The 13,261-nt window shown below is 41.0% G+C and overlaps 1 long non-coding RNA gene across 1 annotated transcript; it reads right to left on the reverse strand.

The window, feature by feature from the left end:
• Positions 1-1,137: 1,137 nt before the first annotated feature.
• LOC112646685 (uncharacterized) lies at positions 1,138-10,956 on the reverse strand. The gene is made up of 3 exons (XR_003127785.3): positions 10,704-10,956; positions 4,990-5,110; positions 1,138-2,335 (listed from the first exon to the last, which is right to left on the reverse strand). It is a non-coding gene; the product is annotated as an uncharacterized LOC112646685 (long non-coding RNA).
• Between the last annotated feature and the right edge of the window lie 2,305 nt (positions 10,957-13,261).

Genomic DNA, 13,261 nt, shown 5'->3' on the forward strand with positions numbered 1-13,261 from the left:
CCAATGAGTGAAACTTCAGAATGGATCATCTCCAGCACTGCACCTCCTTATAGGGAGGTCTTGTCTGATGGATCCTAAACAAGCGTGTGTGTGTGTGTGTGTGTGTGTGTGTGTGTGTGTATTTCATCACTTGGGAGTAGAATACAAGTAAACACTGGGCACAAAAATATCCTCTTCCCTCGTAAGGAGGCATTGTCTATTCCCTTCCCCTCTACACTCCAGAGTTGGTGGAAACCAAGCCTGGCCCATGGTTCCCTGAGGCATGAAGAAAGGCTTCCTTTCAGAACAGAGGAACTTAGAGGGCTGCGTCCCTGAGCATCCTCTGCCCTTCGAGGCACTCAACCACTCGGTCCCTTGCTACACAAACTCAGACGCTTACTGGAAAGGTGGCACCACCCCCTGCAAGCAGCATCTAGCCCTGTGCCCACTCAGAGTTTTGAGGTAGCCTGGGAGATAGTCCTTTTCCACCTTATCAATGCATGCTGCCTGTCAGCTGCCCCTGATTCTGAAAATAGCCTATTTTCATTATTTTACTAATATATAGTTCTCCCTCTGTCACAACAATGCTCAGTGAACCTTTGCTTTGAATCCCTGAATTGTTTCTTGGGCCAGGTTAGAAGCATCTAACCTGGAACTAGAAGCTGGGGACTCAGCGGTGGCTCAAACAGGCTGTGTGAGGAGTGTCACGCTCTCTGATCAGGAGAACAGATATGAAATAACACATCCAGAACTAGTATCTGTAGGTCTCTGTGCAGGTAAGAGAAGTACTGAAGGCTGTGCAGGCACAAGACTGACTAGGACCACAAAGTTCGTCAGAGACTCACTTTCCTCATCTTTAAAACTGGTACTTAAAATCTTTTGTCCTGCTGATAATACCAGATTGTTCTGAGAGTCAAATTAATAAGATGCTTTGTAATCTTTAAATGTCTTATAAATTTTTTTTTTATAAATTTTTTTTAATTTTTATTTATTTATGATAGTCACAGAGAGAGAGAGAGAGGCAGAGACACAGGCAGAGGGAGAAGCAGGCTCCATGCACCGGGAGCCTGACATGGGATTCGATCCCGGGTCTCCAGGATCGTGCCCTGGGCCAAAGGCAGGCGCTAAACCACTGCGCCACCCAGGGATCCCAAATGTCTTATAAATTTTTTTAAGAGAGAGAGAGGTGCACTGGGGGACGGGGGGCAGGGAGGAGGGGAAAGGATGGAACAGACTCATCACTGTGTGTGGAGCCTGACATGAGGTTTGGTCTTGGGACCTCGAGATCGTGACCTAAGCCGAAACCAAGAGTCAGACACTCAACTAAGTGAGTCACTAAGGCGCTCCTTATAAATATTCTTTTAATGCTTTTTAATAGGAATAATTATTAGGATACCTAAATTATGAGAAAGCATATTACCATTATTGGTTATAAAATAATCACATTGAAATTTTTTTTTTTTTTTTACCTTCTCTACACACAGATGAAAGAATTCCACTTTCCAAATCTTCTCTATTCTAGTCATTTGTATAGATGTGGTTAGAGCTGTTCCTGGACAAACTGCTAGGTGAGTGGGAGGAGTGAAGGGTCATATGCAGTGGGGGTCAGAGGTGACTGGAGATTGTTCATTGAATGTCACCTATCTGTGTGCATCTAGCAACTGCTTTATAAGATGGCTGTTCTTTTTCCTGCTTTCTGAGAAGGAAGCAGTGTTTAGGGTTTTCACTGACCTTATCAAGTCTGCTCAGCTGGTGGATAGTGCAGCCATCAGCATCTGGAGCCCTACTCTCCAGCCAGGCCCAAAAGCCTTCCATGAAGAGGAGCTTTGCTTCCTCTTTGCCCCCTTGGAGGTGCTTACTGAGCTCACACTTTTCTGGTTTAAAAAAGGTAATGTGACTGACACTCACTGAAGGTGTTTTTGACTTAGTGTGAGTTCCCTATCCCAGTGCAGAGCTCCTTGAAAATGGAAACTCCCATTTGTGGTTTTTAATACAATGAAGCTTCTAGAAGGTATGCAATACAACGTTTTAAACTGAACTAAACGACCCCTCTCAATGTCATTTCCATTATAAAAAATGACTCAGAAATGGCGCTGGCTCCCCTTGGCAGTATTTCAGATGGAGAGAAAGTCTAGAGAAGCAATTAGTGGTGTGCATTCTGGAGTCTATGGGGGCACCCTCAAATCTGGCATCCTACTCCACTGACTCATAATTCTTGCTGAGGCTGGAGCTCTTTTCTGGAAGGCACTTCTCCAAGTTCTACATCTGGCCTTGGTCTAATTCTTGGTGAGCACAATGAGGCCCAAGTTCTGTAGCCTGCCAGGATACAGGGTAGTATTTCCCATTTGCTTTCTTTCTGCAGAAAAACCATTCAACGCAGGGAATTAAAAAATGTAGCAGACATATGCATTTTTTTGGTAGCAGCAAAGTCTGGGATATATGCCCTTCTATTGCAATTAGACTTCTTACTTGTTCACTTCAATCTCCAATAATATCTTACACCTTGACATGATTTCTGATGTGACATTTTTCTGTATAGATGCAAGGTAAGACACTGATACTCACTTTGCATTTGAGAGGAAGTTGTTATGGCAGCATTTGCAGCTTGGAAGATATAGGAAAATAAGTCATCTTTGCATGATTTAGTCCCAAAGCCCATTATAACAAAAAGCTCCTGATAATTCAAGTTCATATTAAATTTCTGCCATTCACAGAAAGAACAATTTGGGCAAATAAGTGCTCATTAAAATTTATTTAGAGGGAATATTTTCCATTAGGGTGTTTCATTATTTAAGAACAAAATAGAAACCTATGTAGTAATGCATAATGCTCACACCAACATGGCATTTCAGATAAATTACATTTGGATAAAGATGAACGTGTTTGGGTTTGGAAGGCTGATTGATTCTAGCAGGTACTGTAGTTGCATAATTATAAGCTGGGTTGAAAGAAGTTACCTAAAAAACAAGGATGAGCCCAAAGAAATCCACCAACATGTCAATATGAAATTATTCCATGCTGGTCTAATTTTTGTTCCCTTCAGAACTGAGGTTCTGCACCTCCATACAGGTGGAGCAGGCTCATGTGCATACGGAGTCCGGGATGGCTAAGGGGATAGACAGGTAGTTTAAAGAGTGAAGAGGGAATAGTGGGCACCCTTAGGAATACAGACCTTAACCCAGGGAATGACATTTCATTTTTTTAAGGCAAAGAAGGATGACTTGGGCCAGATCTGGGGCTTGGTCCACTAATGAGCAGCCATGCAAGAGCTGCATTTTTCACTAGTAACTGTGGCTTGATAACTTTCTTTCATACAGCCTCACTACAAATTATCAGGATGCCCACTTTCTGCATCAAGGCCCTCTGCCCAGATACACTGGAAGATTTAATTTTTTTCTCTAAATAGGTTCTGACACACAAACAGGTGTGTGTGTGTGTGTGTGTGTGTGTGTGTGTGTTTGGGGGGGTTTCCCACATACCAGCAATCAATTCTCCAATTCTCAGATTCTCAAGAGGGTGTCTTGCAATTCAATTCTGACACCACCTATCTGGAGATAGCATCAGATTCCGCAGGTTAGGGGCTCAGTCCTTTAAGACTGCTCCCCCAACCCCCTTTAGACACCAGTTGCCCACCCAGACTATTATCTGTTCTGACTGGCTGACTATAAAAGGGAAGCTCCCAAGAGCCCATCCAGTTTGATTACTTTGCTACAGCAACTCATAGAACTCTAGAGGAACATTTTATTTACCAGATTACCAGTTTATTATAAACAGATGTAACTCAGGAACAGCCAGACAGAAGAGATGCAGAGGGCAAGATTCTTCTAGCACTTCCACACGGTCACCACCTTGGAAGATTTCTGAACCCTGTTCTGCTGTTTTTTTGTGTAGGTTTCATTACATAGGCATGACTATCATTGGCACCGGTGACTGACTCAACCCCTAGCCCCTCTCCCTGCCTTGGAGGTACTGAATGTTTCAACCCTCAAATCCTGTGGCTTCCCTGGCAACCAGCCCCCATCCTTTGGTGACCTAAGGGCTTTCCAAAAGTCACCTCGGTAATATAATAAAAGACACCTCTGTCACCCTTCACCCAGAAAATTCCAAGGATTTTAGGAGCTGTGAGCCAGGAACAGGTTGATGACCAAATACAGATTTCTCACTGTCCATCAGTGTCATACTCTCCATTTCCCATCCAGGTTTCTACAGCGAGCCTCCTTTCTGCCTCCACCTCTTCCCCACGAGGCATTCTCTGCACACAGCTACCATGCTTACTCATCTTTCTGCTGTTTCCACTACTGAAATCCAACAAGCTTTACAACAATTCCAACTTGCCCTCCTTTCTCACTCTTCAGCCCAAATGACTGCATGCTTCTGAGCCAGAAGAAAGAATGAGCACAGCCCAGGGAGAGAGAGTACCACATGATCAATCCATGGTTTTGGGACCTGGGCCAAGGAAGACCATTTACTGTTTTAAGCCTCAGTTTCATCATTTAAGAAATGGGCATAAAACATACCTTTCAGGGAAATTCTTGAGATGAAATGAGATAACGTATAGGAAAAGACAAGCAAGCTGCTATCAATTCAACAAATATTAATTATGTTTTATGTGTTGTGTAGTACACAGTGTTTCCTGGTCCTTGTTTTTCATTATACTCATTGTCTGCTGTCTGGAATGTGGTTGGCAGTCAATAGTAACTGAGAGTGACACTACCAAAAAACAAATATTTTCTTTATTCTACATATTGAATTAAGTGCTTAACTTTTTCTTTACTCAACTCTGCATATGATGAGGGTTTATTTAATATTCTAAGCAGGTTTCCTGCCATAGCTTAGGACTCTTGAATGCCAAGGGCCAAATCAGATCCTTATCTCATACAAAGGAGCATTTGGTGAAAGCTTCTGATAGATTTCAACCTTATGTCACTCAGCATATATTAGGAGCAAGTCTCCCACATCTCATTCATCAAGTGATGTCCAACATGATTAAGATATGAAATATGTACTTACCCAACTGAAATAGACAGCTGCTAGTGAGTTAAAAATTGGTATCGTTCTTCATGTTATTTTCCAAATTAAGTAATTGCTGGCTAACTTCAACTTCAAGAGTAATAGCCAAGACTTTTAAGACCTATAAAGTAAAATGAATTTTAGTTCTAGATAGGCCATCAGTATTTTCCTTTTTTTTTTGTCCTACATTTTTTTTTAACATCATTTATCATGTTTACTTGAGTGGCTCTGATTCCTCAGGGAAACAAAATTGATAGCATTAGAGATGCACTTTTCAGAAGTATCAAAATAAAGCAGAAAAGAGGAAATCAAGATATTTAATTTTTCCCAAGATGTTTCTGGAAAACCTGGAGTTTTAAGTCCCATGCTTTTAGTTGATCACTCCCTATACTTGTATGTTGCCATCCTAGTGAGGGTCCAGTTCTGCATTCTCATGGTTTTCACTGAAGTCAGACTTGGGGGTGGGGAATAATGGGGATAATCCAGGACCAGGCCTGCAGTGAAGATCAGTGGCATATTTTCAGTCCTGGAGCTAAGAAGTGGTTAGACTTTAGAGTATCTTCAGACACCTATATCCTCAGGTACCAATCTCCTAACTAATACATGTTTAGTTTTAATTTTAAAGCCTTCATCTTAGAACTCAGATTGAGTTTATTCTCATATGAGATGCTCATTAAAGTCAACAGTTACTTATTTTATTCTTATACTGTTGTTACTTTCACCTCAACTGCAGAACTTCACTCTCATCCTGTTCATGTTCAATTTAGTTCACCTCATTGTGAACAAAGTCATAACGAGGAATTAATACAACAAATGAGTGTGTATTTTTGTTTATAATAGACTTTTATTTCCCTTCAATCCTGAGATTTTCTAAGACTATATCTTCTTTTTTTGTGGCTACTTGGCTGGAAAAGGAAATACAAATTTGGGCATTGTTCTGCCCAGAACCACAGAGAAAGCATAACTTAGCAATGGTGATGTTAAAAAGTGTTGCTTCCCTACCACCAATCGTGTATGCTTCACATTCACTTACATAATAGAAAGTTTAACTGTTTATAGTTTATAGGGGCCAAAAAAGAGTATTACCATTTCCTCAAAAAATTACGATTTTTAAAATACATGATCAACCAGGACATTCAGTTGAGATCCCATAAAGTCAATGCCATTTGGATAAAGATATGTGTTAGGACAAAACTGTAGCAGATCTAACCTAACAAAACCTTAAAGTGTTCCTTGCCAGGAACAAAGTGATCTGTTGGTATTTTAACTGCAACCAGGACAAAAGCTAACCCTCTTTAGAGGAAGATAACATAATACAGAATCTCATTCACAATGTCCAACATGCAATAAAAAAGTTACCATACATGTTAAGAAGTGTCCAATTATAAATAAAATAGTCAAAAGAAACAGACCTAGAGATGATCCAGAGTTATCAGGCAAGGACTTTAAGAAACTGAGTACTATATAAAATAAAGGATAAAATGAATGTAAAATTGATTATTTCAATGGAAAATTGTGATCTATAAAAAGAATCAAATCAATGTCCTGGGAATAATAAAGTACAGTATTTGAAATAAGGAACTCATTAAATGGGTTTAGTGGCAGAATGAACACAAAAGAAGACAGGATTAGTAAATCTGAACAAATATCAAAGCATAAGTCAATGTACACGAGGCATGACGAGCAAAGGAAAACAATAAAAAAAAAACTCAGAAGTGAACAAAAAGGAAATGTGGGAACCCTGTCAACAAGTCTAATGTATGTACATTGGAAAACCAGAGAGGAGAAAAGATGTACAGAAATTATATTTTAAGAAATAAGAGCCAAGACTTCCAAATCTGATGACAGACATTACTCCATTGATCAAGAACCTCAATTAACACCAAGCCAAATAACTACAGAGAATACCACACTCAGAACATTATATTTAAATTGCCAAACACCAAAGACAAGGAAAACCTTAACAGTAATTGAGCTATGTGTGCACTTTGTTGTTGCCATGGTTACCTTTAGTAGGAGAAGTAGGTGTGATTTTGTTGTTGCTATGGTTACCTTTTGTTCCGTAAGGGAAGAGGATGTGGGTGGGGATTTAGGCCTTCTGTACCACCCCATCCTCCATCTTTTGTATAAGTACCCAATGATGTCCATGAATAGTAACCTGTAAATTGGTACAAACTTCCTTCCCATCTGAAAACCTCAGGGGTTCTATATTCTCACACTCGCCACAGTCTTAGTAAGTCATTAAATTTTTAGCTGAAATTTGACCCATTTGTTTGGCTTATATGGGTTGGCTTGGTGAAGAAATCAGAATTATCTCCTTATTCAAGGTATAGTTGTGTTTGTATCAAGCTTTCTTGGATTGTGGAAAGCCCAAACAATGATGGGGAAAGGAATATTTGGCCAAATCTGTCCATGGTGTTAGTTCTGTTAGTCTCACTCTCTGTACCCAGCCCCCACACCTTGGCAATTACTGCATTTGGATGGTTCCCTTTTTTTGGGAGGAAGGAGCTGTGGGTCCAAGCAGTTGATACATTCCTAAAACTATGTATTCATTTTGTGATTTATCAAATCTTATACTCTTTAAAGATAAGTGTGATACTCTATCATATTCCCTATGGAGCTTCATAATCTGTGGATACATGTGGAGCAGAAGGAATCTTCCTAGACCCTTATTAGACACATATGCTTTTAATATAAGTTGCCCCAACCCACAACTCACACTGGCTGAAGCACAACTGGTCTTTCTGGAAGAAGTGAACTTGTAAGATTTGAGGTGGAAACTTTAATCGATTTTAAAAGATCAAAAGGGTGGAAAGTACTTATCATGGGGGAGGACGGATCAGGTGTTTATGTGTATGGAGGAGAAGAGAGCTGGGTGGTTTGCTAAGGTTTTTGTGTGTGTGGGGGGGAGCAGGGGATGTTGTGGAAGTAGAGCTTCTTCTTTTGTTAGATTTTTTTGTTTGTTTGCTTTTTTATGACACCTGAGATGGTGGCAGCCAATCTATGTCCTAGCAGAGTAGCAAGAGAGAAAGATCATAGCTCCTTGATGATGATGGTAAGACACTGAAATACGAATTGGAGTCATATAAAAATCTAAGCAATATAAATAATCATGAAATGACAGTATCGATAACTTAAAAGTATGTACCAACACAATCTAATTTTAATAAGTATCATGTTTCCTCTAACAATAAAATGAAAACACATCCTTAGTGTAAAAGATAAATGTAATACAAAAGTATATCAACTTCAACATGGACCTTTCTCTGTACCACATTCTCCCTCTCCTGGGCCAAATCTTTCTTTACCTCCTCTGAAGTAACCACTGGCCATTGTTGGATTTCCTTCTCATTCTTTTACTTTGCATTTGTATACTAACATGGGCTTATGCATACACATATAGTTTTATTTTACAAAATGGAAACACAGCATATGTATGTATTTTCATAGTGATTTTTCACTTAATGTCTTTAGATTATATTTCTAATTCATCATACACACTATATTTATGTACTTAAAAAAAAGCAATTCAGTGGGACTCCTAGAAGAGGACTTGCTGCATCAGTGGCTATGCCTATTTAAATTTTGGCTGATATTACCAGATTGCTATCTAAATCAGCTTTAGCAGGTTATGCTCTCACCAAAAGTGTGTGAGAGAAAGCAATTTTATGTTTTCTGGAAAACTTCTTGGAGAGCAGAAGACAATCAAACCAGTAAGTTGTTTTTCTGATAGGTGTCAGACTTTACATTTTTTACAGTGAATTCCACTTTTAGAAATTAATCTTATAGAAATAATTACAAAAGAGGACAAAAATATATCATAAGGATGGCAAATACAGAAATACTTACAATCTTGAATTGGAGACCACTAAATATCTGACAATAGGCAATTTGTTAAGTGAATTATAATATGAAAGACTATGTACTTCAGAGATTTAATATGTCACATAACCACCCATCTCAGGGAATATATGTTCAAAGAATATAAACCCTAAAATCTAAGGCTCCTAGGTCCAGCTGTCTTTGGGCAATTCCATAAACATTTATCCCACAGGTAAGGGATTAAGATCTAGCAAATGAAGCATCAGAAGACAGGATTTCAAACTTGTATTCTCGAATGTTTTCTCATAATTTTGTAAAAAAGACAAAAAGCCCACAAACTATTTGACCTCAGGACTTAAAAGATGAGTCTCAAAATCAACCAATAACAATTAGGAAGAAAAATGAACTCAGATGAAAGATATGAAAATTTTAAGTAGAAGTGAAAAGCAGAAACGTTTGATAGTATGTATACATGATGCTAGAACAGATGCTTTCAGTTCTATCCAATATATGTTCCTATCCTCTCACACAGCAATAGAATTTTGACTTTTTTTTTTTTTCCTGATGGAGAGCCACTCGAGCTGCACTCCTAGTGTTCCCTTGCATCATGTTGTGGCTCTATGACTAAGTTCTGGCAGATGTGTATACAAAAGTATGGTGAGGAACTTCTGGGAAGGCTAAGAAAGGGGGGGGGCTGAATCATTGGCAATTTGATCCTTTTATCATGCCTTTCTTCCACTTGCTGCTGGCAGAAACATGAATCTGATCATTAGAGCTTCAGTAGTTATTGTGAATAATAAGGATCATAAGGATGGAAGCCAGGTGTTGGGAATTGGAGCATGAAGGTAAGTCTGGGCCCCTGATGATGCCAGGGTGCTAACACATCAGTCCCAAGCTGCACACTTCTGGACCTATTTTACATGAGAGGGAAATGAACGTTCGTCTTAAGATACTGTTCCTTAACTTTTTGTAATATGCTATGTGTTCTATGTTATATGATACAAATTTTATTCTTTAAAAAGACTACAGTAAAAAGGGAAAACCCTAGCCCACCTAATAAACATAGAAAATGAATGTACAATGTCAATAATGAAATATAATCTTAAAAAAGATAAGCTTAAAGATTTATATGAATGCAACTTGTACAAACTTACCATAATAAATTTGGGAAATTTGAAACTGGTTACTTGTCATCAAAACATAAAATACCTCATTTGACCCAAAATGAGAAGATTTGAACAGCCCAATAACCTTAGCCAAATCTGGTGGCAGGTTCAGATGGTTTCACTGAGTTTAATCTAAATTCACACAACACATAATTCCCATGTTATTTTAAATAATTCTAGTCCGTAGAGAAAGATGAAAGTTCCCAATTCATAGTATAAAGTATTTTAAAGATGGCACACAAAAGAAAATAAGATGAATTCCTATTACAAATATAGAAGCAAATATTTCAAATAAATCCATTAGAAGTCTGAATCCAGCTATTCATTTATAAAATTATGATATAAACAAATGGGATTAATTTTAGTAATGCAAGGGCTTCAGAAATGGGAGCTTTGTCAACATATTTCATTACAACAACAAACTAAAGGAAAACAATAGATGTGGAAAGCTATTCAACAAATCGCAGAGCTACTGTGCATTAACTACAAGGACAGTAGCAATAGAAGGCAGCCACTTAAACACATAAAGGCTATTTACTGAAAATAGCAAACACTCTTAAAAGGTGTAGTATATTAAAGCCAGTTGCCACTAAAAACTGGAATCAGTACTAACCCCGTCTCATATTTACTCGTTTAATCTTCCCGTTGGTCCTTTGGGGGAAAACTACTAATGCGCCCATTTTAAAGCCAGAGAAAGCGAGGCAGAAAGGAGTTAAGGTAGCTTACAGTGAGCCAAGATCTGTCCGCGGGCAGTCGGGCTCCGGAATGTTTTCTCCGCATCCGAGCCGGTTCATCTGGTCCCCGGGACACTCATGCGCGCATCCCCGGCAGGAGGCCCGCGCCTCCTCCACCTGCAGCATCACACCTGGGGCCGGTGGGCAGCCGCACGACGGTGCTGCGGGCCTGCAAGCTTCTCTCCACTTCCGGGGTCCACGTGTCCTTCGGAATCAGCCTCGGGCCTCGCTAGCTGGAGGGTGACCCCCCGGTGACCCCCCACCCCCACCCCAAAGCGCAGGGGCCCGGCGTCCTGCACCACGTCCGTCCAGCTGGCGCGGGCCAAGGCGCATGCGCAGGGCTCTCCGAGCGAGGGGAGCCGCACGTGGTGCACGAGGCCGTCGAGCTGCGTGAAGCGCATGCGCATCGCGTCTGCCTGGCGCAGCGGGTCTTGGCTCTGCGGGGCGAGGCGCGGCGCTGCTGCTGCTGCTGCTGCTGCTGCTGCTGCTGCTGCTGCTGCTGCGTCTGCGTCTCTGGCTCGAGTCGTGGACCAGGTGGTGGTCCTGGGGGGCGGTGATGGGACTCTGAGCCTGGGAAGCGCTTTGTCCTCGCCGTTGCTCGCGGGCTGAGCATCCCCGAGCCGCTCCCCGAGGCAGGCTTTGCGGGAGGCTTTGCTGGAGGCCTCAGACTGGAGGCGGCGCCTGCCCTGGGCCTCGGGCCCGCGCAGCATCTTCCTGCCGCCCCGAGGGGCCGCCCCCCCCCCCAAACGCGCTCTGGGATGGCCTCGCGCTTCGCAGAAGGTCCTCGGAGGCGACGACAGGCTCGCCGCAAGGCCGAAGAGCTGGGGCTGCGGTCCGTGTCCTGGGGGACGTTCCTCCGGGGCCTGAGGCTGCTGCGGCCCCGCGTGGTCGGTGCCCGCGTGCCCTGCGGGGTCCTCCTCGCAAGGGACCCCGCATCCCCGCCCCCAACCCCCTTCCGGCTGTGTTACCTGCGCCCCTGCAGCGGCGAGACACCAGGTCATTTTCTCTCCTGTGGATTTAGTTCTCTTTGGTTTGGCGTTTTCCTACTGTTATCTTTTCCCATCCTTTTACTGTTCACCTGTCTATTCTTTATAGTGAAAGTTCATATTTTGTGGCTGACCGGTAGTTCTTGGTTTTTATCCTATTTGACCATCTCTGTCTTTTACTTGCAGTGCTTAGGCAGTTTACAATCAATACTGGCATCGGTATGATTGGATCCAAATTTCCTGTCTTACTGCGTGTTTTCTGTGGGTTCCCTCTGTTCTTGAATCTTCTCCCCCCCTCTTTTCCCGCCTTCTTTTGGGTTAATACAAGTTTTGTTTTGTTGTTGTTGTTTTTTGGGGGGGGAGAGGGAGAGAATCTTAAGTAGGCTCCGCCCAGCACCAAGCCTGGGGGGCTCTATCTCGCCACCCCAAGATCATGACCTGAGCTGAAATCAAGAGTTAGAGGCTTAGCTGACTGATCACCCAGGTGCCCTGATACAGTATTTTTTTTTCTTAATGCCAATATTCTGACAAGTTTACTGTGTATCCAGATGGACAAATTCTTGTCCTTATAAAAGAGTTTTTTTTCCAGATTTGCCTGGATAGAATGAATTGCAAGAATTTCCTGTAGGTAATACTGAACTTTTATTAGGTTACATTCTTCTTTTTTTTTTTGCATGGGGCTCTCCAGGAGCAAATAATTATATTTTGTTGATTCAGGTATTCTCTGTTCTCTAGCTAAGTTTAACATACCCACAGGGTAGGATGACATTGTCACACAGTTGAATATTATACAGCAGTGAAAATGAAGTAGCATTAGGAATTAACATGAAGTGATGAATATCAAAAACTGAAAAAAGCAAATTGCTAATGAGTACATACAGTAAGAAATCGATGTGAATTCAAGAACTCGTAAGTGGTAGAAATACAAATAAAAATAGAGGAATGGTGAATACGAAGTTCAGAATAGTTACACAACCCCTCTTTCACAAGATGAAATTAGGGAAAAATGGGATCAGGAAGTGTCACAGTGAAAGCTTAAATAGTACTGCCATTTGTTAAAGTAAGTGACCTATTCATGGTTCTTCAGGTTATGCTTGCCTAGACCATATACATGATATATATTTTTATTTAAAAATATTAATTTGAAAAGGCAAAATGCTAGACTTGAATAGTACTCAAAACGTGCTTTATCATCCTCTTCCCTTTTCCAATCAAGCATAACTGGCATTCATTCATTCAGTCACCAGTAAATCAGGGCATTTTCAAATTGCTTCCACACTCCAGCCCACGGCTTTGTCTCTGCAAAATAAGGAGAAGCTGTTTTTATGACCACTGAAGTTCCTTATGGAACTAAAATGCCTGGATGTTATAACTATATTTGAACTTGCCAAGAAAACCCCAAAAAGCCAAAAAGCAAAATTGGAGTCTGAGTCTACCATTACTCTTATTTTGATCTTTTTTTTTTCCCTTTTTTTTTTTCTTTTTGGAGCAGCAGCTAATGCAGTGTGGACAAGAAATGAACGATTTACAATGAACATTGGAGAGAAGAGACATGATTATAAAA

The sequence above is a fragment of the Canis lupus genome, chromosome 5 (assembly GCF_003254725.2).
Source record: "Canis lupus dingo isolate Sandy chromosome 5, ASM325472v2, whole genome shotgun sequence".
In the NCBI taxonomy this organism is placed as follows: Eukaryota; Metazoa; Chordata; class Mammalia; order Carnivora; family Canidae; genus Canis; species Canis lupus.